Source organism: Lepeophtheirus salmonis, chromosome 13 (assembly GCF_016086655.4).
Source record: "Lepeophtheirus salmonis chromosome 13, UVic_Lsal_1.4, whole genome shotgun sequence".
Taxonomy (NCBI): Eukaryota; Metazoa; Arthropoda; class Copepoda; order Siphonostomatoida; family Caligidae; genus Lepeophtheirus; species Lepeophtheirus salmonis.
Genome location: NC_052143.2, coordinates 46,028,864 through 46,054,269, shown reverse-complemented (window position 1 = coordinate 46,054,269; position 25,406 = coordinate 46,028,864). Strand labels below are relative to the sequence as shown.

Below are 25,406 nucleotides of genomic sequence, written 5' to 3'. Positions count from 1 at the left end.
TTGGTGGTCCTACTGAACCAAACTTTTAATGTAAAAGAATAGAGATGATCTTTTGATGAATTGAGGTGTGGTGTTATATTTTATTCTTGTTGCATTTACAATCCCATAGAATGAGTAAATGATCATGCAGTGATATTCTATTAAGTATATACATACATTATATGTACATAAATATAATTATCATCCATTGTTCAAGAAACAGCGTTGTGATTATGATATGATATGTAGACATTGAGGGAAAATAAATAATTCCCGATGATGTATTCTAATTTAAATTAAGAGTTTTCATTTCTCAATGCAATGTATGAAACTCCAAGGATGATTTGCTTGTTAATAATTAATAGGACAAATATTATTGAAAAAGTCCAATTTATAATGAATCCCAGCCATTTAATTTAAATAATTTACTATCCACCATTAAAGAGTTTGAGAGATACCCTATGGATTATTTAGTACAATTTATCATCGATATTATAAATAACATCAGATCAGTAGGTCGCTAACAAAAAATATACAATGTATTTTGTTGTCAGCCGTCGAGGTGACGGTTCCTTTTCTCCTGATCAGTGTTCTGAACGTTGATTGATTGAATTATAATTACCTTTGTATAAGCTCTCAACAATCCAATTGTGTATAAGTTGCAACTTCTATAACACATTGTACAAGTTGTTATATATTAATACGTTTATTTCATTATCATCCATTAACATTGCATGATTTTTATGTATTTATGGGTAATATAACTATAAGCATTTGATCTTAATAATGTGCAATAGGATACTTATATTTTTTAATTTGTATTAAAATAGAAAATAACGAGACTATTAATATATCAACCATATTGAATATTCCTCATCCCAAGTACTTCATATATAATTATTCGTCTCATTTGTTCGTTGCAACTTGTACAAAATCGCAACTTTACGCAATATATATACATAATAATTCCATATTTAAGAAGAATTGTCTGATTACAAACTAATTTTGGAAGTTTTATCCTTCTTTTTTTCTTCTTTTTTGAGAGGTTGCGTAATATTTTTCTTTTAGCAATATTTAATTTTCATGAGTTGGCTATTGAAAGCCATAAAGCAGTTATTATAATTATTTTCTTAAGATGTGAAAAATGCCCTATATATTGTAAGTTGCGTACAAGTAGCGGTGTCTATAAAAGGTGCGATTTATGTGCAGGTTACGATTTGTATAATCAAATTGTCCAAGATACAACTTATTTGTCTTAAAATTCATTATTTGATTAAAAAATTGGCTCATTTTAATTACAAACTTTTTTTGTTACTTATATTTTATTTTCATCTATTTAAAATAAATGGTAATTATACAATATGTATTTATGAGCAATATAACACGGGGCATTTGAACTAAATAATGTGGCATACCATACTTATATTTCATTAATTTGTAATAAAAAAATTAAAATACAAAACCATCATCGATCATCTATGAAATATTCAATTATTGCATGATCCTCATCCCAAGTACTGTACAATGTGCATCCTTCATATAAAATTATTCATCTCATTTTTTAGTTACAACTTGTACAAAATCGCAAATTGTACAGAGCATATATACATAATAATACCATATTTGGGGAGAATTGCCTAACTATCAACAGATTTTTGGCCTATTGTATGACTTAAAGCAGCTGATTCTACATGTTATCAACTAATATAGTTATTACATAGAATTTGGATTTTTATATTAACTTATAAAAATCAAGGTCCTACGTTTAAAGTTCGTTTAATTTCATACATCGTCATTAATAAGATTACCTATTTAATGAATAAAATATTGAATAACTATGTTCTTGATAATAATTAACAATTGGCAGCAAGATCAATACAGAAGGTCATCTACAATCTGGTCTTATCAAATAGTGTCTTCCCTTTTGACAGTCGAGATTGGGAGTATATCAAAAAAGGTCAACGTGACAATGCATTTTACTCAGTATTATTTGTCAGCTGACAATTTATCCCCTCTTGTTTATTATAATTAGAGTTTTAAACGTTGATTGGTTAAATTTAAAGAGGCTTTTGTTCAGCATTTTTCTACTAGTATTATTAGTTCAAAAATTGGGAAAAGTAACGTATTTGACATGAAATTTGAGGCTTTTTTTCTTTCCCCTATATGAGGAACGGCTTAGGAAATTAATTTTACAAAATCATATAAATAAAAATTGAAATCAATAGATGGTAAGGTTGTTTAAGTATCAAAAATACAGGATGATAAGATAAAATTGGAGCTTGCCTAGATCGGTAATTTTGTTATGATGCATTGTTTCTTTTTTTTCCTTGCAGAAACGTAGATGTATCAATATAGCTATAGCTGCACCAGATATATAGAGGATTGCATTTATAGAGGAGGATCGGCGTTGCGCCGTGACGATGATTTTTGTCCACAACAAAATAGAGATTTCAAATCATAATATCTCAAATGGGACTGTTGTCCCAATACGGCCGTGAAAAAAGATTTATTAAGCTCTTATGGAGATTGATGATCCCAGATCCGTCATCAAACTTGGGCTGAAAGAGCATTACTATGACTTTATTGCAGTCCGATGGATTATTTTTTGGGGGGGGCTACGTTGAATCTAAAACAAATCTAACTTTTCATGCCATCAAGGATAACATGCAAAGGAAATATCTCGCGAAACTAACTCCTTCTGCCAGGCTCAGATCCAGGTTGTGATTCATTTTGGAGGTGGATACATCAAATGAGCTCTTTTTCAACATTCATGTGTACAATTCAAACCAATTTCTTTAAGTAAATTTGCAGAAAAATGTGTCTTTGGAGACAATTTAAAGATTTTTAAAAATGTGCCAATTTGATCTTAGCACACTGTACTTTCTAATGGCAATTATATTTACTATAACTAGGATTAATTATTATTATTATTATTAGTCATCAAAATAATGTCCAATTTTATACTACATTGAGTAGATATTTAATCCCTATTGCAACGTCTAGGTTACATACGTTTATGCAACACCACTTAATGTCAGTAATTGATATCCACTCTCTCTCTCTCACACATACGTACAAACAACTAGATGATTATAATGCTATAAATGCATCAACGAACACATTTATGTATTATAATATTTCTTAAGGTATAATATTGTTAGTAATATAGTACTGTACGGGTATTATTACTAGGTGCATATCCCTTTAAGTATTTAAATGTGTTTTTAAATTGCTTTTTGAATAGAGCTCATTTAAGGGCCTCTGCATCCGGAAGATAAAATGTTTAATTGGTATCCAACAGATTTTGTGTATATTTTATATGTACATATCTATTATTTGATTATATTGATTTTTTGTTAATAGAAGGATAATCAAAATTATTATTAAGGTTTTACTGATTTGGAAGGTTGGAGAAAAAAGCATCCCAACATGTAAAACTAGAATCGGCACTAGGTAGAGTGTTTGAACCTCTGCTAATTTGAAGTATGTATCTTAAATTTTTCCAAAGTTATGATTTATGCATTTTTATGTTTTGAATTATTTTCACCTCTATTTCTCAAAATGTAAATGCCTCTTACTATAACTATAAATAGTCTTCTTACCAAGTATGATCAAAATCGAGATGTAACGTTTGGTGTAATTCTGGTGACTAACAAACAAACTAACCAGTAAATAATCAGAAGCGAAAACATAAAATCTTAAACTTTGTTGGCGGAGGTAAAACTTTTTCTCCCCTCCAACAGTCATGCACATAATGTGGGCTTATTTATTTCCTTATGAATTTTGCAATTTTATATAGACGCTACTTGTTTTCAAGACTTGAGCAATTTCCATGGCAGTTCAAGCTGTCGTTTGACTTGTTGATATCCACATTATTTTGCATAAGGTTCAAAAGAATTTGGTTGTACATCATATGACGCCTGAATTCAAATAAACTCTCAAATTGAATTTAACCTACGCTGTGATTTATCTTTTTCAGTCGCCCCCTAAACTTATAAATTGACAAATTTCTGTGATTTTTAAAATTTGCCTTCAAATTGGTTGAAGCATAATCAAGATCTTCAAAAAAACATTTATGTCTAATGTGGATGTTCTTTACCAGCATAATCTATATCTGGGATATTATATTCGATTAGAATACATCATTGAGCAACAATCAATGTACTAAAGACTCTCGAACTTTTCTTCAAGACTTGGGATATTAGAAAAAAGCAATATCAGCATAAAGGATTAATAGTTGTTAAAAGAAATTAATTATTTTCCAATACATGGATTTAATAATGTGTATCTCCCGTTTTATAAGTACAATCGGTTTACGTTAGATGGTGTTAGAAAGATAAGATTTCGTTCAAGAAGTGACTTAGACAGTTTTGTGATGTTTTGACTCAGTATAGTTTGAGCGCGCATCAAAGATGGGCAACAGTAAAGAAACAAATTGCATATATTACAGCTTTCCTTCAATTAAGGTGAAAAAGCAAGCCAGGTGGCTTAAAATGTAAATAGTGCTCATGGTTTTGATACTGGAACACCCAATTATGCGCAATTTTGGCTACATTGATTCCATTCCTGTAATTTTGATGTTAATGATGGTCCGCGCTCAAAATAGCAACTGTCATCAATCTGAATAAAATAATAAAACAAGTCTAGTCCAATCGTCACGTAAGCACTGTATTGATTCCCAATGATATACACATGAATGGAAGAAAAATTGAAATAATATTTTTTTCTTTTCATCTTATACTATATTTTAAGATATAAATTCTCCATGAGTTCATTATCTCAGAAACTGAAATGAATCACTTTCTTCATCCATTTTAATTAATATATTTAATAATAATAAAAATCATAGAATATTTATTCAATCAAATCTGTATAGAAGAAAATGCTATTTTTCAGATGATTGACTATACCCCGATTTTCTTATATCTAAAGTATATTATGTATTTTTGGATACTTATGGGAATAAGTAATTTTGAAATTCCCATTTCGAGGCAAACCGTGTTTGATTATATCCTCTTTTTGACTGATCATCGATAATTTTTAGCTTATCTTTCTACGAAAGTATTTTTCCGGAGACACTTTGGCGCTAGCTTGCGATTTTAAACTGTAAAAATCGAAAAAATTCTTAGGAATTTTCATTTTCATGAAATCCTATAAATTTGATACCCAAATTTGATGCATTCAAAAATTGTATTCGAGAGAACGTTGACTAGAAGTGTATTTTTCTATTATCCAGATTGGATTGTATTTATAATATAGAGTTGTTGTTTTTTTATTATCAATGACAGGTCACTTATATATCAAGTATTTTTTTCTCAGTGCTATGTGTCCTCAGGACTGTAAATACTAGAACTGATTAAAAAAAATAACTAAAGTTGGGCGACCTTATCAAAGACCGAACGGTATAAGTTTGAGGACTGAATTGGAACGGACTGAGACGTAACTGGACACACTTGCAGTCTACAATCCTAAATTTGGACCGACGAAACACTCATCTCAAGTACCTTAGTACAAATCACGTAAAAAAATATCATTTAATATTTGTCTTTATAATCAGAATAAAAAATATTTAACCAAGAACATAATTTAAACGGACATAATTTATGGTTTTACAAATTATTTAATAGTGCATGAAAAATTACTATAATATAGAAGTTATTAATGCAAAAAGTGATGTACTTAGCACGTACAAAATGTAATTATAATTTGGCAAAGCAATATGGAAAATACTTTAGGCAACATTTCCAAAAAAATAAAAATTATCCCAATCGAGTGAAGCGAGTATAACAACTATTATCTACTGATTAACTATGTAATTGGAGTATCATTATCCTTTTTTTGAGTAAATAATTGATTGTAAGTCATACTTACAGTTAATTTTGTTACATAGTTGTGAAGCCTGGAATATATCTATGTACATAAATCATTTTGGGCTTCCAAAATTACTTATCCAAGTTTTACCAGACCAACTACCTCTTGATAATGTACAAATCTTTCAACCAATTTTTTTGAGAAATAGAAAGAAAGGAACCCTAAAATGAAATAATAACTAGCCATTAATTATAACTGTATTTAGTTGCGTTCAAAAAACAAAACGTACAACGTACAAGACTTCCGCCGGACAAAATATCAAGAGGACAACACTTCGAACGTCAAAACGTAGAATAGACAATTAAATACAGTTAAGAAAATAAATAAGACTTTAGGATTATTTCTACTCTAAAAGGTTTATAAAAATTACTACAAATATAAGGTTAAGCGAATAAGGAAACCTTTTAAACAAATACCTTAATTGATTGGCATTTCATCATGCTCTAAAATCTATTAGTTTTTACATTTTCTTTTCTTCTATATTTTTTTTTTTTTCAAAATATCCTAATAAAAAGTGTCTGTTCGAGATTTTGTCATTCTACATTTTTTTTTTTTTTTTTTTTTTTTTTGACGTTTTCTCCTAGTACTATATTTATTGGTAATGGAATGTTCAAAATGTTCTTATTAAAACTAACAAGGCACTATGGTGTATGTTCGGAAATGTCATGTGTTGAATCCGAAACAATCTAACTAGTGTTGTGTCTTTCCATATTTATTCGATCCAATCAAATCTTAGAAATGGTTCTATGATCCTTAGTACGGTCAGTTCTTTGAATTTACCCTACAAAATGTTAATGGTTTATTAAACCATTTAAGATATATGAAATATGTATCAAGATCATTCCACATATCTTGCAAAAATATTCATATCAATTATAATACGAACATATTTTATTTTTACTTAGTTATATGATTCATTATTTTATATAACGAAAAAACCGTTCAATGACGTCACAACGGATCCATTTTACATTCTTTAAGGACCCACAAGTAAGACTGTACTAAATGGAACCGTACTTGACCCCGTTCCTATATAAGTACAGAAACAGCACTATATCCTACTAGACTGAGAACATCCCTATTAATAAATAATGAATAATCTAACAGTATTAAAAATAACATAATTGACTAATTACTCTATAATTTTATGCCTTATTTTTTTAAAAAGATGCCATTAATAACGTCTAAAATAAAGGATAAGAAAGATTGCGTGATTTTGTATGACTGAGTAGTATAGATCATATATATTTTAAGGAGTATATAACCATTGAGTCTGACAACATCGGCATCGTCATACTGTAAGTACATTCATCACCAGTGATACAAAAATACATCCTAAAAGTGTGTGAAAATAAAAAAAAGTGAAAATGAACGTGGTAATTTTGACTATTAAAAAATTTTTTGGGAAGAAGAGTAGCATATTTGTCATGACGTTTTATTAGATGAGTTGCACGTAGCTGTTAGAGAAAGAAAGTATACATAAATCCCCCTCTGTAAATAGAAAGAACATATCGGCTGGAACTACTTCAATGTCGTTCCTCAATATGCTATATTATAACTCCAAAACAAAGCCTCATTGTTTTCCCCGTCTTTCATGTGCACACGTACTAGTTATTATTTGTACTTAGACGTTCTGTCTTCAAGAATTAAATTATAATGATAACACCTTTAGAAATTAAAAAATGCCTATTCAGATTACCATCTATAAAAATCCGTTCCCACTTGCTTGGACATATTTGATACACCTCAATTCAACAGTACCCAATAAAACTATTTACTTATCATTAACGGTTTTGTTTCTTTTCTCATTGAGTTTTTTTTAAAGGCCTAGGTTCAATGGGATATTTACTATACAAATGATGTGTACTCGAGACTTAAATATCCTATCTCAAAAATTATAGGGGAAAAACCACTTGTAAGGAAAAATATTTTATTTAGATAAAAAATAACTATATTAATTCACAAATGATTGCAAAAAAAACAAGTGTATTTAACAAAAATGCTTATTAATAGCTTTTTCGGCATGATAAAAAAAGAAAACCGAAAATACAGATGGTAAACCTAACAATTTTAAGAATGGTTTGATGGAGTTTAGCTGTAATGACGCCTGTTTAGATTATCTACAAGCAACTATGAAAAGAGGGAGAAGGAAATAAACAAGGCAAAGGCAAGAATTGTCCCGATGTATATCCTCAATTCTACTATAACTTCAATAATAAATCTGCAACAAATTGTCAGGTTTACTCTCCATCTCTTATGCACGAGAGGAAATGTTCAATTAGGTTACTCGTACATATATCAATGATAGGTTATATTTAGTACAAACGGAAGTTCACTCTTAAGTAATTAAATAATAATGAAAGCAGCTTAGGAAAATAAAATTCACTCCTCGACTTGACAACTCTAAAAAAAGGGCCTAGATAAAAAATGCAGTCGGTAACTACTAATTCATAACTACTACCTAATGATTAGTTTATAAATTAATTATCATTCATGATTATTTTGTATTGAAAGGATCGTACATCATTCAAAAGTAATGTATTTAACTTTTAATTATACTAATAGCATATCCAGATTTTGGAAAACTCCTTTCACTACAAATCTGTCAGACAAAATGCTCAATTACAAATACTCCCATAACATTCGATGGTGTATTAACTCTTCTAAACAAGATAATTGTGAAGTTAAAAATGTAACAGAGTAATAATCTAGAATGCAGTTAGAATATCAACAATGGGTAAGATTTTAATCATTTTGTTAAGCATATGTAACATGAGGTAGTTTAAACTCTTGATATTTAAGATATACGCCGTATTTTGTTGTTTTTTATTGTATTCAAGATGCATTTTAATAGGAAGAGGATTTGTGGTTTTTTTAACAAGTGCAAAATGGGGTGAGGCATTCAAATAACAAAAACTTTAACATTTAAAATAAGTTTTTTCTCCAACTAATAATTTTGACTTTTTGATAATTTGAGTCCCTAATTTAAAAAAAAATGCAGTAATCTTACTTTGTAGTTAAATTGAGGAAAATTATTGAGGGATGCAGGAGGAATAATCAAATAATTTGTATATTTAGATTGGTTTGAGTCAAATTCTACCATTATTAGTCAATAAGGAAGTATATTGTCAATTTTAAGTAGTTTTATAAGTTGTTATTCTTAGTAATATATTAGAGCGTCATCCCATGCACATTTAACTTCTTCAATAATTTTTCTGCAGTTACTTTGTTGAAAATTACCCATAACTCATCTGAATGTACTTGTTAGAATTATATAATTATAAATACAGGGTTGATCTGTATTTGGAAGTACACATTTTATCATTTTCAATACAGAATGACATTGTTGCACGGTCACAAAATAAGACAACAAGACATCATATCCGAGCAAGCTGATATGGTTGGAAAGAACAAAGAAGACTTTAAACTTTCTGAAGGCCAACAAAAGTTTGGGCAAAATTTTGCACTTTTCTGATGACAAATTTTTCACCATTGATGCAACTATGAATAAGCAGAACAGCCGTAATATCACACCCGAACATGTAGACAACGTATCAGCTTCATAGAAAAATATATTCACAATAATCAATCCCGCCGAAATCATGGTTTATGGCGTTGTGGAGTTGTCCTTCCTATTTTTGTGGAGAGGAAGGAGCGGCTCAATCCAGTTGCTTACATTAAACTTTTGGATTAGAAAGAGCATCCTTGGGTAAAAGAAAAGATCAGGGATATCTTTGTTTTCAATCAAGACGGAGCTCCTTGTCATCACACGGCTAAGAACCAGGCCTTCCGAGAGACAACTTTCCGGACTTTCGTGGCTTCCCTCCTCTCCAAACGGGACCCCGTAGGACAACTATATCTAGGCACGTCTGAAGAAGAGGATGTGTGCTACTCCTCAAAGGATTTTCAGTCTCTAGAGACTTCCATCAAGAAGGAGTGGACAAAGCTCAAATCTGACTTCATGGTCAAGGTCTGCAAGGGAGTTAGGCCTCGTATTGCAACAATTTTTATAGATAAGGGCTCAAATATAAAATAAAAGTTGTTATGAGCACTATTTGGATGATTTTGTTAAATAAATGTCCTCATTTAAAACTATCTTTAGACTTTTACTCGTGAAAAATTGAAAAAAATAAAATGTTTAGCTTATCTAGATCAGATTAATCCTGTAGTAATTTCAAACTACCCAAATATTCGTGTAAATAAGAAAAATGGCCCAAAATTAACTCGTATTTTACTCATTGTGTCTCTTTCTGTAGCTCTAGAACAATTATCTATTTAATAGTATGGAATTGACAATATATTTGTTGATTAAAAAGTTATCAATTGAACCAAACAAACCAATTATAAAATACTAATAAGGGACAACTTTAAAGTATATCAAGAGTGGACACCAATCATGTTGATGCTGTGTGCATACCATTGATATTTGCATCCTAGCCAGTGTAAGCTGTTGAAAAAATATATTTTTGGCGAGCGTTAATCGCTACAAAAAAAATTAGATGGTAGCCTCCAATATTTTTGTATATTTACTAACAAACACACTCACTGTACATATTTTCTTCCTATATAACCATTTATATTGTTTTGGCATTTTATATTCCCATAGTTATCATACAGTTTGTAACACTATAATATTTTTTTGGAGACCAAAAGTCCTCTTTTTTTCTTATAAATTGCAAATAGTAAAAAATTGATCAAGTACTTTTAAAAACAGCTACATACTGAAGTTATGTTTTGTCGACTATGAATAGTGTAATAAAATTTGTTTTATTTTTGGGATAATATTTTCCCCAATTCACTAAATGTGTGAAAAAATGACGTTCATTAACAAAGGATTAAATTTGAACCCTTTCTTATCAATCAATAAAAATATCATTATTCCTGACTAATAAACAATTTAAAAAGGAATAGTCTAACAATGGGGAAGAATGACATATTTATTAAATCACCCTTGCCCTCCCACTTTTTCAAAAACAGTCATTGGAGTTATTGAAAAGTTACGTGATTACAATGTCATCTGTAATTTACACCCCATTTTTTTAAAAAGTGAAAGGTATTTAGAGATGCAATAAAGATATCATTGTAATAATATAAAAAATAAGAGGAGCTTAATAGATATTTGTTATTAACGACAGTGATTAAAAAATGAACTTTTATCTTAACATCCTTTGTTTAAATGCATTTTAAACTGTATGATTGATCATTTACACATGCTGTAAGCAAATGGTTACATTGAATATTTAAATGCATTGATTAAAATGTGTTTTGTTTTTTCATTTCAAAAGTATATAAATCATAATATTCATAACTGCATTTGATCCCGAATAATAAACCCATTCTCATTCTTTAACCAGGAATTTGTTCTTTTGGTATATTTTATAAACGAAGGAAAAAAAGTTTGATGAATATAAATTAGAATTGCCCTTATTTTGTTTTTCCAACAAAAAAATTGCAAAAACCCAGTCCAGACATGTTCTTTTGATAGAAAATGAAGCAATATAAAGTTTAAGACATACTAATCAGTTTTTAATGTTTGTACAAGATCATTAAAGTTACCATAAGAATAGTCCAATTATTTTAAAGATAATATCCCATCAACAATCAAAATTTTAATTGTGAAATCAATCTACAAACAATCTCAAATCAAAAAAAAATGTTTATTTTATCTAAAATATGAACTTTTTCATTTTTTTAAAAGATGAGACCTTATGATATATAAAAAGACAAAAAATGGTAGCTAAACGCAGTACACCAATACGGTATTTGTATTATTTATCATAAAAAAATCATCACATTATAAGAAAATTATACAAGGTGCTGTGAAAAATTCAAAAAGCAATTAAACAAGTTTATAAATCAGAATGGTTTCATTTTTGCATAATAATCATTTCGCACGCATAATTTCTCCCATTTTATTATTGTTATTGCACTTTACTTCATACCTTTTTTTGGAAAATTAAAAAATATTACATAAGGATAATAATAAGTAAAAGGAAGAAGAAATACATGCTAAATTGTGCAGAAGCACTTCAGTGAACCCATTTTAATTGATTTTTGTAAATATATATATAATAAATTTAAATTAATTTTATTTAAAAATATCTTGTCAAAATTATTGTTTAACAATAATTATTTAGACGCCTCACTATTCCAAAGCATAATAGACACTAACTGTATTTTCATACACATTTTAGAATATCACCTCTAGAATATGGGCTTATATTCCCTATTTTCAGTTAAGAAGACTATTTTTTTCAAAAAAATTGTTAAATTGAAAAAACTTCAATTGCATTTTGCTATCTTTATAGACTGAAACATTTTTAGATTATCCAATAATTTCAGAACCACTCTAATTTACATCTATTTATAGTTCAAGTATTTCAAATACATACAACTTTAATTCTTTAACATGTCGTTTTGGAATGTTGCAAATTGCTGTAATCATCCAATTACAGTTGTAATCAAGGTATTATCACTGACATAAATGGTAAGAGATGACATTTTATACTTCATGATTTGGAATTGAGCTTTTTGGTAAATTTGTCAAAATATGGAAGGAGGAGCAGGCGTAGACGAGGTAGTTCCGTAGCATGTTGGTCATTTTCTCCTTGATGATAGCAACCAAATAATACTTGATGTCATGAAATGTTTGATTTGTTTTAGATTCAAGATAGCCTTAGACAAAATAATCCATCAGATTTAGATTCGGAATGTGCTCACTTTTTGCTGCTGATGACAGAATGGGGTTATCAGTCTAAAAAGAAGCCTTCTGTATCTTCTGCAAGGTTTGAAGGTTTGAAATCAATGAGTAGTTGGTCAAATATGTCCTTACTCCAAACAATAGTTATCTATTTATTGCTGCAGTATTCATCGATTTTAAGACTCAAAGATATCCACATATTGGCAAACATTGGATATATTTGAGAAATAAATTTATTATTTGGAGAAGATAGAATTGTCATATGGAACCATAGTATTCATACACTTAGGCTATAAAACAAGAGGCATAGTCCCCCACTTTTTGAGAATTTAAAATTATTATATAGGAACAAAAATGAGGGGATTTTTTCTCCTCAAATTACAATAATAGCCATACGCCTCACACCCATTTAAAAAACGATGCACAGAGCATACTACAACATTTCCAATACATGTATTTCTTTTTCAGTTATTCGAAAATCTACTCTAGCTTCTTTTAGCCAATAGAAGGTATGGAAAATCCGTAGAGAAAAATAACGGTTTGAAGATTATAAAAGGAAAAACTGTGTGGCTTTTTTTTTTTTTTTTTTAATTCTCTAATAATAGATTGGCGTGGTATTAACGAGTTTAGGCCAACAGGTCAACTTTGTTAGTCCTTAAATAAGGTTAATTCCACCCCTCCTCTTTTTATTATTCCATTAGATAATTGAATAAATTATATAACTATGTATTAATAGAATATGTTCGTTTTATAAAAAAAAATGAATATTTTCAGCAAGATATGTGTAATATTCTTAATACAAATCTCATATATCTTATTTAAGTTAATCAACTATCGACGTTTTTAGGAAAAATTCAAAGCACTGATAGGACTGGCCGGACTAGACCAAATAAATAAAGACCAATACAATGCTATTGCTAAAACCTCTTTGGTTTTAATTTTACTATATGTATAATAATATATATCGATTGGTCCATTAAAATCTGAACACTTTGAATTTTAAACTTCAACAAAATTAATACAATAAATAGATGTGTGTCTGAGCTCTCTTAATGCTTAATGTAGCCACCCTTAGTGACAATGTAGCTTCCAGGAGGTAGTAGACGGCTTGGCCCAGCTGCGGATGTAGTCTTCTATCATGGCGTTACAAAACTGGCTGGCAATGGTATTGAATAGTTTATTGGTGTTGTTTTCTATAAAGTATATTTATCCCAAACAATTCAAAGATGAATTCTTTGTTCTGAACAAAATAGGACTATTTAATATTTGTAATATATATTAAAACATAAATTTAATAAACGAATAATTTCCCACAAAAAAAAAAAAAAAATTATAAACCTTTAAAGTTTTTTGTTTTCTTTTCAAATGTTGAGAAATGATGATATTCATTACGAGGTTCGTCTGAAAAGTTTTCGACCTGAACGTGAAGATTGCATCACTCGTAAATAAAACTTAATTACATCTATCTAGCATCTGTTGACAGTCATTCATCAAAGTTTCAGCCATTTTGGAAGCAAAGTTGTTATGTAACAATCGTTTGAGTAGTTGATATGAGTGTTTTTGTGAAATGGAACAAAATTGAATATCAAGATGTTATTAAATTTTTTTTTTTGAAAATGTAACTTTGGAATAGATTCAAACCATAGAAGACATATAAAGATTAAGATTTGACGGGTCTTATTCAATCCAACTAGGATTAGTTGAGCCAAAAACAAAAAGTATATTGCTAACAATTATTTTGAAGAGAAATTGTCGAGTTCTATTTGGATGCGTTCCAGGGATAAAAACATAGTTGGGAGAAATATGTAGAGCTACAAAGAGACTATGTTAAAAAATAAAATTAAGAAAAATGTTTTGTATCTTTGTTAGGTTGGAAACTTTTCAGACCACTTCGTAGCTTACAAAATATTCAAAACTCACTTTTTATGAATCATTGTAAAATATGCAATATAATTTGCCATAAATATCAAGCAAAACATAATACAATTTTAAAACAAGGGCAATAATCAATTTTGAAAATATGGGACTGTCAGGTCCACTGAGTGCAAAAGGGATAATGTTATAAAAATTTTATTTTTTTAGAATACAAAATTTGGAAAAATATAACCTTTTCAAAAGGTTTTGGGCATTTTACTCTAAATTGATAATTTCTTTTATTTTTCTTTTAAATAATAGAAAATTAAGTGTACACCAAAAGATGTATAAGTAACTATCAAAAACAAACTAACTTCTGATATGTAACTGACAATGCAAACGTTGTGAGCATGTGTCTCAAAATAATAATAAAAATTATTTGAGAATGGAATGATAATTGAATATGAAATTAGAAAATGACGGTTTCATTTTTATCAGAGCTCCTACATACAGAAGCATTGAGCATTTAGATATTAATGTAAAAAAAATTAGTAAACGGTTATTGTTTTTTTTTTCAAGAAATTTTATTTGTTGTTAATACCTTTCCGTTCTTGAAATTTTTCTCAACAAAAAAATTAATTTTTTGTAAATAGATGTGATTTTGTATGTTTTTTTCAAACAATGTAATTTTATGTAAATACATGTGGTTTTGGATTGTTTTTGGGAAACAATTTAATTTTTGAAAAAAAATTTCAAAACAAATTAATTTTTTAAATTTTTTTCCGAAACTTTTAATTTTCAAAATAATTCAAAAAAAAAAAAAACCATACAAAAAAATTATATATATGTATCTAGTTAAATAAGAAATCCGTTAATATGTAAAATAACTACATATTTTAGGTGCATAATAACTGAACTAGAACGTTAATGTGCATTATAACTGACAAAGATAGTTTATGTGCAAAATCATTGAAATCATACATTTCACATTATCTTCTGAGGCCCTTTCCAGAGATACAAATTGATGCTCGTCTCATAGGATATACAGCATGTCCACAAGGCTTGATTAGGAGTAAGAACACTTCGTCAATTCATGTATTACAATCAGGGACGCCATCCAGCGTAACAATGATTTATAACCCGACCCACAGGAGTTGTTACGTACCAACCACTAATAAACTGATTGTAACCACCTGCCAACTCATGTAATGTCATCAGAGAAGATAGAACCCTTATCATTTTGAAAACTGTAAAGTGGAAAATCTATCGAATCATGAGTAATACTGCAGCAACTGTTATTTTTGCTCATTTTAACATTAAAAAGTATTGACACCCATGGTAGCATCCCAGTGAATTAGGGAATAAGTTCATTATCTATTAATTGAAACCCATTGAACATATTCTAGTCAATGTGCTGCAGACGCTGTGGATGTATTCTGGAAGCCCAGGCCTTGTGTTGAGGGAGCTCTTCAAGGGGAGGGGGCTGCTGTGGTATCTCCTGTAGGATTTGGACTACACGTGGTCCCAGATGGAATAGTCAAGGGGGTTGAGATCTGGGTTCTCCTGCAGCCAAAAGTCATTTTCCCAGATGTGCATGTTGGACTAGCGCCACTGTTGGGTTTTCTTTGCGATGTCGTTAGCTAGTCCATCTTGTTGGAACACCCAATGGATTGTAATTGATAGATTTGGTCAATGGGAGAACTTTGGTGCTGGGAATTTGGACGTACTCATCAGCCTTTAGCCTCTAAACTAAGGAGAACCAAATGGTGTTCATGCCCTTCCTGTTGGATGCAACCAGGCCTAACATCATCACTGAAGCTGAGTGTTATCGGTGCTCCTCTGCTGTCATCCCTTAATGTCACTACTCGATCATTTTGGCTGTTGAAGACAGGGTCATTAGAAAAGATCACAATTGAGCCCCAGATTCCCTTGAGGTAATTCAGGGATCAGATTCTTTTTTAGAGACCTGATGGGGACTTGTTCATCTTACTGGCCAGGTCAGCAATTGAAGAATTCGGTTTTTTATTTAAGGCCGACTTCAGACATTGATGGACACCAAGGGTTTCCTGCCCGAATTTGGAGAGTGTCTGAGGTCCTCCCCGACCTTCAACCGTATGGAGATATTGTAAATCGTCTTCCACGAGGCCCCAATTTGCTCCCAGATAGCCATCTAGGACCATACTGTGCAGAGGAGCGCTGCAATCTCAATCTTTTCTTCGTAATGTGTGTTCAAGGTAGCGACAAGTACAATGTTTTTCTTAGCAATCGACGGCTAATTATGTGTTCTACAACATTGCTTATCGGAACATTGTAAAAATATGAATATTACCTCTCAAAATTTGCATAATTGACATGAGTAAATAATTATTCAATTGTTTCAGTTTTAATTATATGGAAGGAAAATTATTAATTTATTTACATGGTGATTATTTAGAAGTTACTTTCCTATTGTCTTTCCAGATGTATAATAATTCTTGGATAACAGGTTTGTACCTGTTTACTCTTTTTCCGTTCGATCGTTCATTTTTTTTTTCCATTCATTCTTTCACATTCTGTTCAATCTTTCACATTTGAATTTTTATTCATTTAACATTTATCTAGTATAAAAAGTCCAACCTAAAAAAAATTACTCTGTGGTATTTAAAGCCATTTTTGTTTCGTAATACATAAAAATGAGCCTCAAGGGCATAGCTTACAAAAAGCAAAACAGGTTATCCTAGGGGTCTTAAAATATTACTCTCAATTTTTATAAAATGGAGTCCAATTTCTTCAAATTGTTTTTTTTTAATATCCTCAAAATAAAGGCATTACTTTTTTTCAAAGAAACCTCCAATTTATTTTCAATAGTATCCCTGCTTTAAAAATAGCTGAACCGACATATTTTTTCTGAGTTACCTCATTTAATGAAAAGATGGGCACGTGGCATAAACAATATAGGCAAATGCTAAGAGTGACGTTCATTCAGGGTCCCATAATGGAAGAAAAAAAGGTGACACTGAACATAACCCAACTTTTGGGGCGAGCTAAATTTTTCCCATAGTATAGATGGCCAAGTTGCCCTCATAAAACTAGGGTTTAGTTGGTCTTTAATTTTCAGCCCCAGTCGGATTTCCTTTTTTTATTTTCTGGCTGATTTTTTTTGGATAGGCCTATGATTGTTTTTTAATTGCTTTTCTATTTTTTCAAAGGCTGGTAAATTCCTCCCGTGAGTTTATCTCTGATATACCCACAGTGGTCTTAGTTTGTACATAGTGTTAACCTCTCCAGACAGGTGGGTTCTGTTTTTATTATTATTATTTATTGTTAGAGACATTAATGCAAGACTTTGGGATGAGGGGGAACATGGCGTGTAAGAGGATAAAAATAGTCCCGAATCACTGGTCTATATTTACGGCTTCAACTCGAAATGAATACACTACTCCGATCAGTTAATAACTACATTTCTTAGTATGAAAATAATAAGGGCATATCAACAGTATAGACTATACATATATTCGTGCAGTTGTAATAATTTAATAATTTTGATAAAATAAAATATGATATTTTAATAAAACAACAAAATTTCTTAAACCAAAAGAATTGAATTAAATTTTCAGGAATTACAGTATTGTGTAAAAGAAGTTGATATTTTTAAATACCTAAAATTGAATTGTAAAATATGAAATTCGAGTATATGAATATGTTCCCACGCTCTCCAGACAATTAATGCTAGATATTGAAAAAAAAATGAGATTTTCAAAATTAAGACAAAGTACTTTCATATTGAGCAGTAATAAAGATAGAAGGTGAATGTAATGATTAAAATTAATGTACTTCTGATAGACGGATTGGTTAAAATCTTTACGAGATACTAGATAAATAAATGCATTAACGTCTATAATATATGTTATTATTATACCTTTTATTGGATCCATTACAACATATTCGTGATTTTGAAGGCTATCTTGAGATGACTTATTTTCCAGTGATTGGTGTAATTAAACAAAGCAATGGATTGAAAAAAAAAAAAAAACTATATTTTAGCCACCATCAAAGATAATAATTATAATTAAACCCATAATCAAGAAAAAAAGATGTAGTAAAAATAGGTCATATTTTTTTTTCGTTCATCGTTCATTTTTTTCTGTTCGTCGTTTATTCGTTAAAAAAATTAATGGAAAGATAAACCCCTGTTATTTTTTTCGTTAAATGTCCAAGCCTGTTGAATACCCACAAAATAACCACTACTAAAGGATGGAAATACAAAAATAAACAGATACATTAGTCGTCATAAGTAACATAGCTAAATAAATTATAGAACTTTTTTCGAAATTTATATTTTTTGGAAAATTTGTAATTTTCTTTTATATTATATTTATTAAGCCTTCCATCTCTATTTGCTGAGTAGTAGTTGTGGGCAATAAATTTTTATTTCTTCCGATTTTATAATAAACTTTCGGAAGGTATTGTTTCTTCAAATTTCATTAGGGAAGTTGTATATAAATAAAACTACTATACAGTAAAAGAAATAAGTTCTGATTCCTTTTGGATTTTGTATGTTTGCCCCAGGCAAAGAAAAACCATTAATTTTAATTGTTGACTTATTTTGAAAGTGAGAAACATTAGATGAATAAGCAAAAAAAGTGTTTGGAGCAAGAAAAATGTTATACCTCGAAAACACCATCCCCACCTTCAAACATGAAGGGTGGAAACATTGTGTTTTGAGTTTGCTTCCAACAGAAAATGGACGCCCAGTCCATCCTTCTGGAAATCTTGGGTGATAATTTCCTTCTTTCAATAAAGGACACTGAAAATAGGGCATGTAGTATGTCTTCCTGCAGAACAATGACCCCAACATAAGCCATGTAAACAAAGGAATGGTTCCGAGAAAAGGTTTTGGAGTGGCTTTGCTAGTTTTCAGACTTCAATCCCATAGAAAAATTTTATCAAGGGAAACTTAAAAAATCGGCAAGGGATCAAATAATTTATTCTTCCACTGTATATTAACTAGTATTTATAGGCTACTACTGTCATTGCATTTTTCTTTTGACTCTGCATTCGATATTTCTTGGTATTTAAAGGATAAGTCTAACTGGTCTAAACTTTTTCAATTCCTTTATCTATTACACTCTTTGCTTGAGATTTGAACAGAATATATTCTCCGCTTTTTTTTATAACCCGGATAATCTGTTTTACATCCCGGTAGAATACAACGGTCTGGCATTTTCACAGAAAAAAGTCTAAAGTATAATCAAATATGTTAAGTGTGATTCATTTCCTAAAAATTAACTTCATACATATTAATGAGTAATACTTCGACTATTCATTTATTTCTAAAGTATAAATGTTTACTATGGCGTCACTTATGTTTAATATAAAGCGTTTCTTAGAAACTATTTATTTATGTACAGAGTACACACAATAAATGAAGAATTTACGTGATAATATACCTTTGTTCCTTCAAGAGCTAAGTTTGAAAAATTATCATAAAAGGTATTTACATCTGAATATACCTATAGCTACTGGTATTATTATTAATTGTAAGCGGTGTATGTTGGCTCTTAGTAATCGTGTTTTGCATTTGAGAGAAACTAAAAGGTATCGTGCTGTAACTTTAAGATAGATGCTGAGATGGCTTATTAAGTCACATATTGATTTGCAGTGCAAGAAAAATTCATGCATATTTGCACAACTTGAGATTCTCTGTTTTTCTTTTTCAAGCCCATTATAACATTTTAATATTCCAAGACTAACTTCCTTCCTCTGTGAAATTTAGAATTTATGTTTTCCCACAGGCAACACAATGCAGAAACTTGTTGACTTTGGTATAGTGTGTACTCTTAATGCCAGTTCGTTTGCAAAGTAATCTTTGTTTGATTTTTTTTCAGACTAGCGCAAGTAATCGATATTGTTTCAATTACGCAGTTAATTAAGGACACACTCAAAGGTCCTCCTCAGACTAATTGACATATGAAAAACTTGCCTGCATTAATAGAAATGAATAATATAGATAATTCATAATGGAATATTTCTTAATGTGCTATTAAACAAAAATTTGTATGGTCAAATTTGATTTTCAATACACTAGCTACTAATTCATTTGGCATATCCCTTGAGATTCTAAGCTTATATACATATAATCCCCATTCCTTCAACATTTGCAGTATTTCAGTACTGGAGTATTATGATTCAATAATACACAAACTCATATTTAAAAAACCTGCATAAAATTACTAAAACAAAATTTTTAAAGATTAAATTGTAATCGAAAAATTGTAAACTATAAGATATAAATTTATTTAATATTTATGAAATATACAAAAAAAAATATTGTGGATCCTTACGGTATTTATTCGGATTGAACTGCATTTAATTCAAATTAGTATTAAGTAATACAAGCTGGCTGACTTTGGTTGGACTTAAACAATTTTTGCAATGAGAGGATATTTGTCCTATCTTGCTCAAGACACAGATGTAGCAATTATGCACTCTTTTTTTTCATAAATTTATCAAGTCTAGGATAAATAATCCGTCGACTTTACCACTAGACTAGAGGATCTAAAGTTCTTGATAATAAAGATTCTGGGGTACGTTTACTAAAATTTACCATCACCACTTTCTCTTTTCCAATTATTTTTCTTTTTTTTATCTTTCTCTTTCTTTTCCAATCACTCTTTTTCCCTAGACTCAACTAGATATTTATTAAATGCATAAAAAAGTATAGTTATAGGAAATTAATGAATTAGATACTACAAATTTGTATTTTTCTAATTATAATTTGAATGAATCAATCAATGAAGTAGCTAAGAATTAATTATACTAATATATATGTTTTCAATGTAAACCCAAGATATTTTTTAACGACCACTTCCACCATCCTGATATAAATAAATTAACCATTTTTGATATATATATTCAAGTTTTATTTATATCAAAATATTTAAATTAAATAAGTAAAGTAAGATAAACGTTTAAAATATATATCCATAATAACAAGCAGATTTTTTCTATAATATCCTTAGTTTTACTTTCTATAAACATCCAATATACTTGACCTATTGGGATAAAAAAAATATATAATCTTTATAAAACAATATCATGATTTATTCTTGTCTTTAAATTATCTAGTATTCAACTCCTGTTTGTTTTTTTGTCAGAGAACCAATAGTTATTAATTTGTGTCTTTTCTTCAATCACCTTACATGTACCGACACTTATAGTGGATATAACTCAATAATATGATCTAAAATGTGATCAAAAACTTTATCCTTTGATAATTTCAGTCGCCACATATACTCTGTGAGATAAGTGGGAACAAGATCTCTTGAAGTGTTGAAAACATCTAGCTTACGCATCATCATGCCCTTGACTCGTCTCCACAAGGACTCAATAGTCTTAGTATGAGCTCCAGTCAAGGGGTCTACATAATTTCTCTTATGCACCCCAGTTAAGTGCTGATTTATGTATTGTATGATGTATTTTAATATATTAGGTTGCGGTAGGATTAATATCTAGTTGAGTCGAAGGAAAAAAGTTCTTGGTATAGAAAGAGAGAGAGAGAAAAAAGAGGAAGAATAATTAAAAAAAGAAAGTGGTAATTTTAGATTTTTGTAAACGTTTCCAGATTCTGCAACAAAAATATGAATGTCTAAAATGGCAACTGGAGAGACATTATAGTATTCTAAAGTCTTCACTGAACATGAATTTGAAGGGATGAAACAAGCTGGTGAGTTTTTAAATCCCTCTTCTTAATGTTATTTCTGAAATTGGGCACTTTTGTTCATAGGCTACCGGTAATTTGCCTCTTCTACCTCCAAGCATGTTCCAAAACTGCCTACTCAAGAGGGTAATATTTTTGGATATTAAATTATGTCTTTTTAGTGAATCAGTTCTTTTGATGATTCTGTTATTTTAAATATTCAGTTATTTTGATGATTCAGTTCTTTTGGTGAATGCTGAATCATTTCTTCATTTGTAAGATATTTCAGCCGGTGAGTTGGTGACTTTGCAGTCGTTCGTGTGCGTTAGTTAGAGTTCACACACAGTATCAAGATACCCTGTGATACTTGAATATATTCATATTTCATAATAACCCAACAAAAAAGTCAAAGTGGATAGAAATATTTGATTGAGGTTGAGTGGCATATTGTAAAAATGGAAAACTTATGGTATAAACAAACCCATCTCTCATACAAACGAGTCGGTTCAGTACGTTCACTAAAAAAATTCGTTCAAAAGAACGAATCGTTCGCAAACAACAAAGCACAAGTAACTATCATTATTTTCTTTGTTTAAATAGTAGTTACAACCTTAAGTGAATTTACTGGTTAAAATTTTAATGTATTCGATAAAGATATTTTTTTAAATCCATTTTCCTTTTCTTCTTTTTTTTGAGGTTTTAATATCTAAAAAAAATATTAGCCGTATAAAAACTCTAGTTAAAAAAAGTTAAACCAAATTTTTAATTTATTTTGGAAAATAAATTACAAAACAATTTTTAAATACAAGTTTCAATAATTCTTTAAAAAATATGATTTTTTTTGGCTGGCGAGTTTTTTATTGAGTAAAAGTGTTAGTGGGAGTAAGAAAAATTCAGCCGAGTAACGAGTTAACCTCATAATTCCTCGAATGTTTTTTCAGACACTAGAAAATTCTCATGCAGCAAAATTCAGCTCGCGGAACATTACTTTAAATATTATTTACATTAAATAAGGGAAGGCGATTTATTTTATCAATTGTAATTCTTAGAAATTTATAGCAAAATCGTATTTTTTTGCTATTATTTGACATATTGAAAAAATCGGATTCGGCGTTTGATTTTTTTTTTAATCATCCCAACATTACTAAATACTAAGTAGCAAGGTTCTTCGTATCTACATTACGAGCCAAAGGTACGCCAAAAATGTTTAAGAAACATTAAAGCTTACTAAAAACTGTTGTCCACTAAAATGTTTGAAGGTAGTTTATGTTGTAAAAACTTGAAATTTACATACTCAAATGATTATAAATTCTGAGGAATTTAAGGAAATGACTTCAAAAGATAAAATATTTATGTTTCTAAAAAACTACATTTTTTTCTAAATGAAAAAAAAATTCATCAAAGCGGGAAACAAAGCTAAAGGTCTCAGCATTAATTCATGCAGATTACACTCCCACTAAAATTTCAAAACTTATTGAAGTTTCCAGGAATACTTTATATGTATAACGTGAAAAGAATTTAAAATGTGACTCTTCTGATGATAAACCTATTAAAATACGTCTTAAAAATTATTTAGTCTAAAATCTTCAAAAACCGCTATACAAGAGACCCAACCAAGTTTTTACAAAACTATGCTGAGAATCATAGAGTCACTTACACTGCAGTTAATAAAACACTCTTAAAACTTGGTGTTAATTCCTTGGTAATCTGGGAAAGGCCTAAAAAGCATGAAAAATATTTTATGTACACACATTTAATAAGCGTGAAATGACTCATTAATAAGTTATGGGGAGATAAATTATAAAGCTGTAAATTAGGACTGGATTAGAATGAACCTGAAATACTTACGCAAGTAATACATCCCTTTCCGAAAGAGCATTAATGACAAAGTTACAGCTGATTGTGGCAGAATTAAATAAATTTACACTAAGCATTCTTTGGAATGATATGTTATAAAAATATTTTTTTGTAATATCAATATTTTTAATAATTATGTAAAAATTGTAAACTTTGTCAATTTTAAATGTTTACTTGGTATTACGAATGAATAGTTCAATTACACTTTCACTCCACTTTTTCGATTTTGTAAGATATAAACATATAATTTAAGAGCAAAGAGAGTTTAAACCATTCATATTTTTCAAAAAAATAAAACTCTCATTCCTACAACCCTGCTACATATTTTAAAATTAATGTTATCCATAAGGACTGATTATGTACCATAGTCGCCACTAGGGCGCACTTTATCCAATCAAAAACTCATAATATCTCAAATTTTAAACATTTAGAGGATGTCGGAATTTCTATCACTAAATTAAAATTACTACTTTGTATCATTTACACGTGACAAGTTTGATTTACGAATTTCACTACTTATAATGTGTTGAATTATAATTATTTTTAAAAATTCAATTAGTATTTACCACGATATAAGTGATCTGCATTTGCTGACAAGACGTAGGGGACGTTAAAAAATCCTATTGTTATTTTTATATACATATCGATGAACATTTGAGTATTTTTTATATCTGATAGTATGTATAAGTCATAAATTACAATAAATATGGAAATTAAAAGATAGCACTTATTTTGTAATTTCAATCCGAAGATGATTGTTTCATTTTCCAAAGTTGCTATCCTTATTATTTTAGTAAGTATAGAGTGATTACTTTGGGTGGAGAACAAAGAGTAATACGGATGATTCGTTGAAAAGTTATAAATTATTGTAAGATATGGAGTGAGGTTTGTATTTATTTACTTCATTTCATAGCTAATCCGCAAATTTAATTAAACGTCTTGACTGATAATCTAATCTCCTCCAAAACATTCTTCAAATTGTGAGAGTTACCATGTAAAACGTACACTTTCTTCTTATTAACAAAATGACGTTTCATATTATTTGAATCTCCAGTTATAAAACTCATAGATGACTTGTATATGTAACTTGACAGCTTAATAAGTAAACTGGCTTTTGTTACTCTTTCAAATAATTTGTTTTTGGGATGTTTTTTTTTTCATATTTGACGGATTCAAAATATATAATTTCAAAAATTCATTTCATGTCCTGATTTATATTAGAACAAATTAAAAAGGATTATAAACAACTATGATGCTTCTTTTATTTAATAGTTGAAAAAATTAAATAAATTGCATAAAGCAATTTATAATAGCTTTATATATGTAATAATTCATTCATTTTATGAATCAAAAAGAGTCCTTATTTAATTTTGAGAAAGTTATTTAAGTGTTTAACTTAATTTCTTTACTGTTGAATTCAACCCCTTTGTTATAAATCATAACTGTGTGGTGAATTACTGATTACTA

At 29.5% G+C, this 25,406-nt stretch overlaps 1 long non-coding RNA gene across 1 annotated transcript in view; it reads right to left on the bottom strand.

Moving 5' to 3' along the window:
* The window catches only part of LOC121128030 (uncharacterized), a 168,773-nt gene that overhangs the window by 68,775 nt on the left and 74,592 nt on the right, over positions 1 to 25,406 (bottom strand). The window lies entirely within an intron of this gene.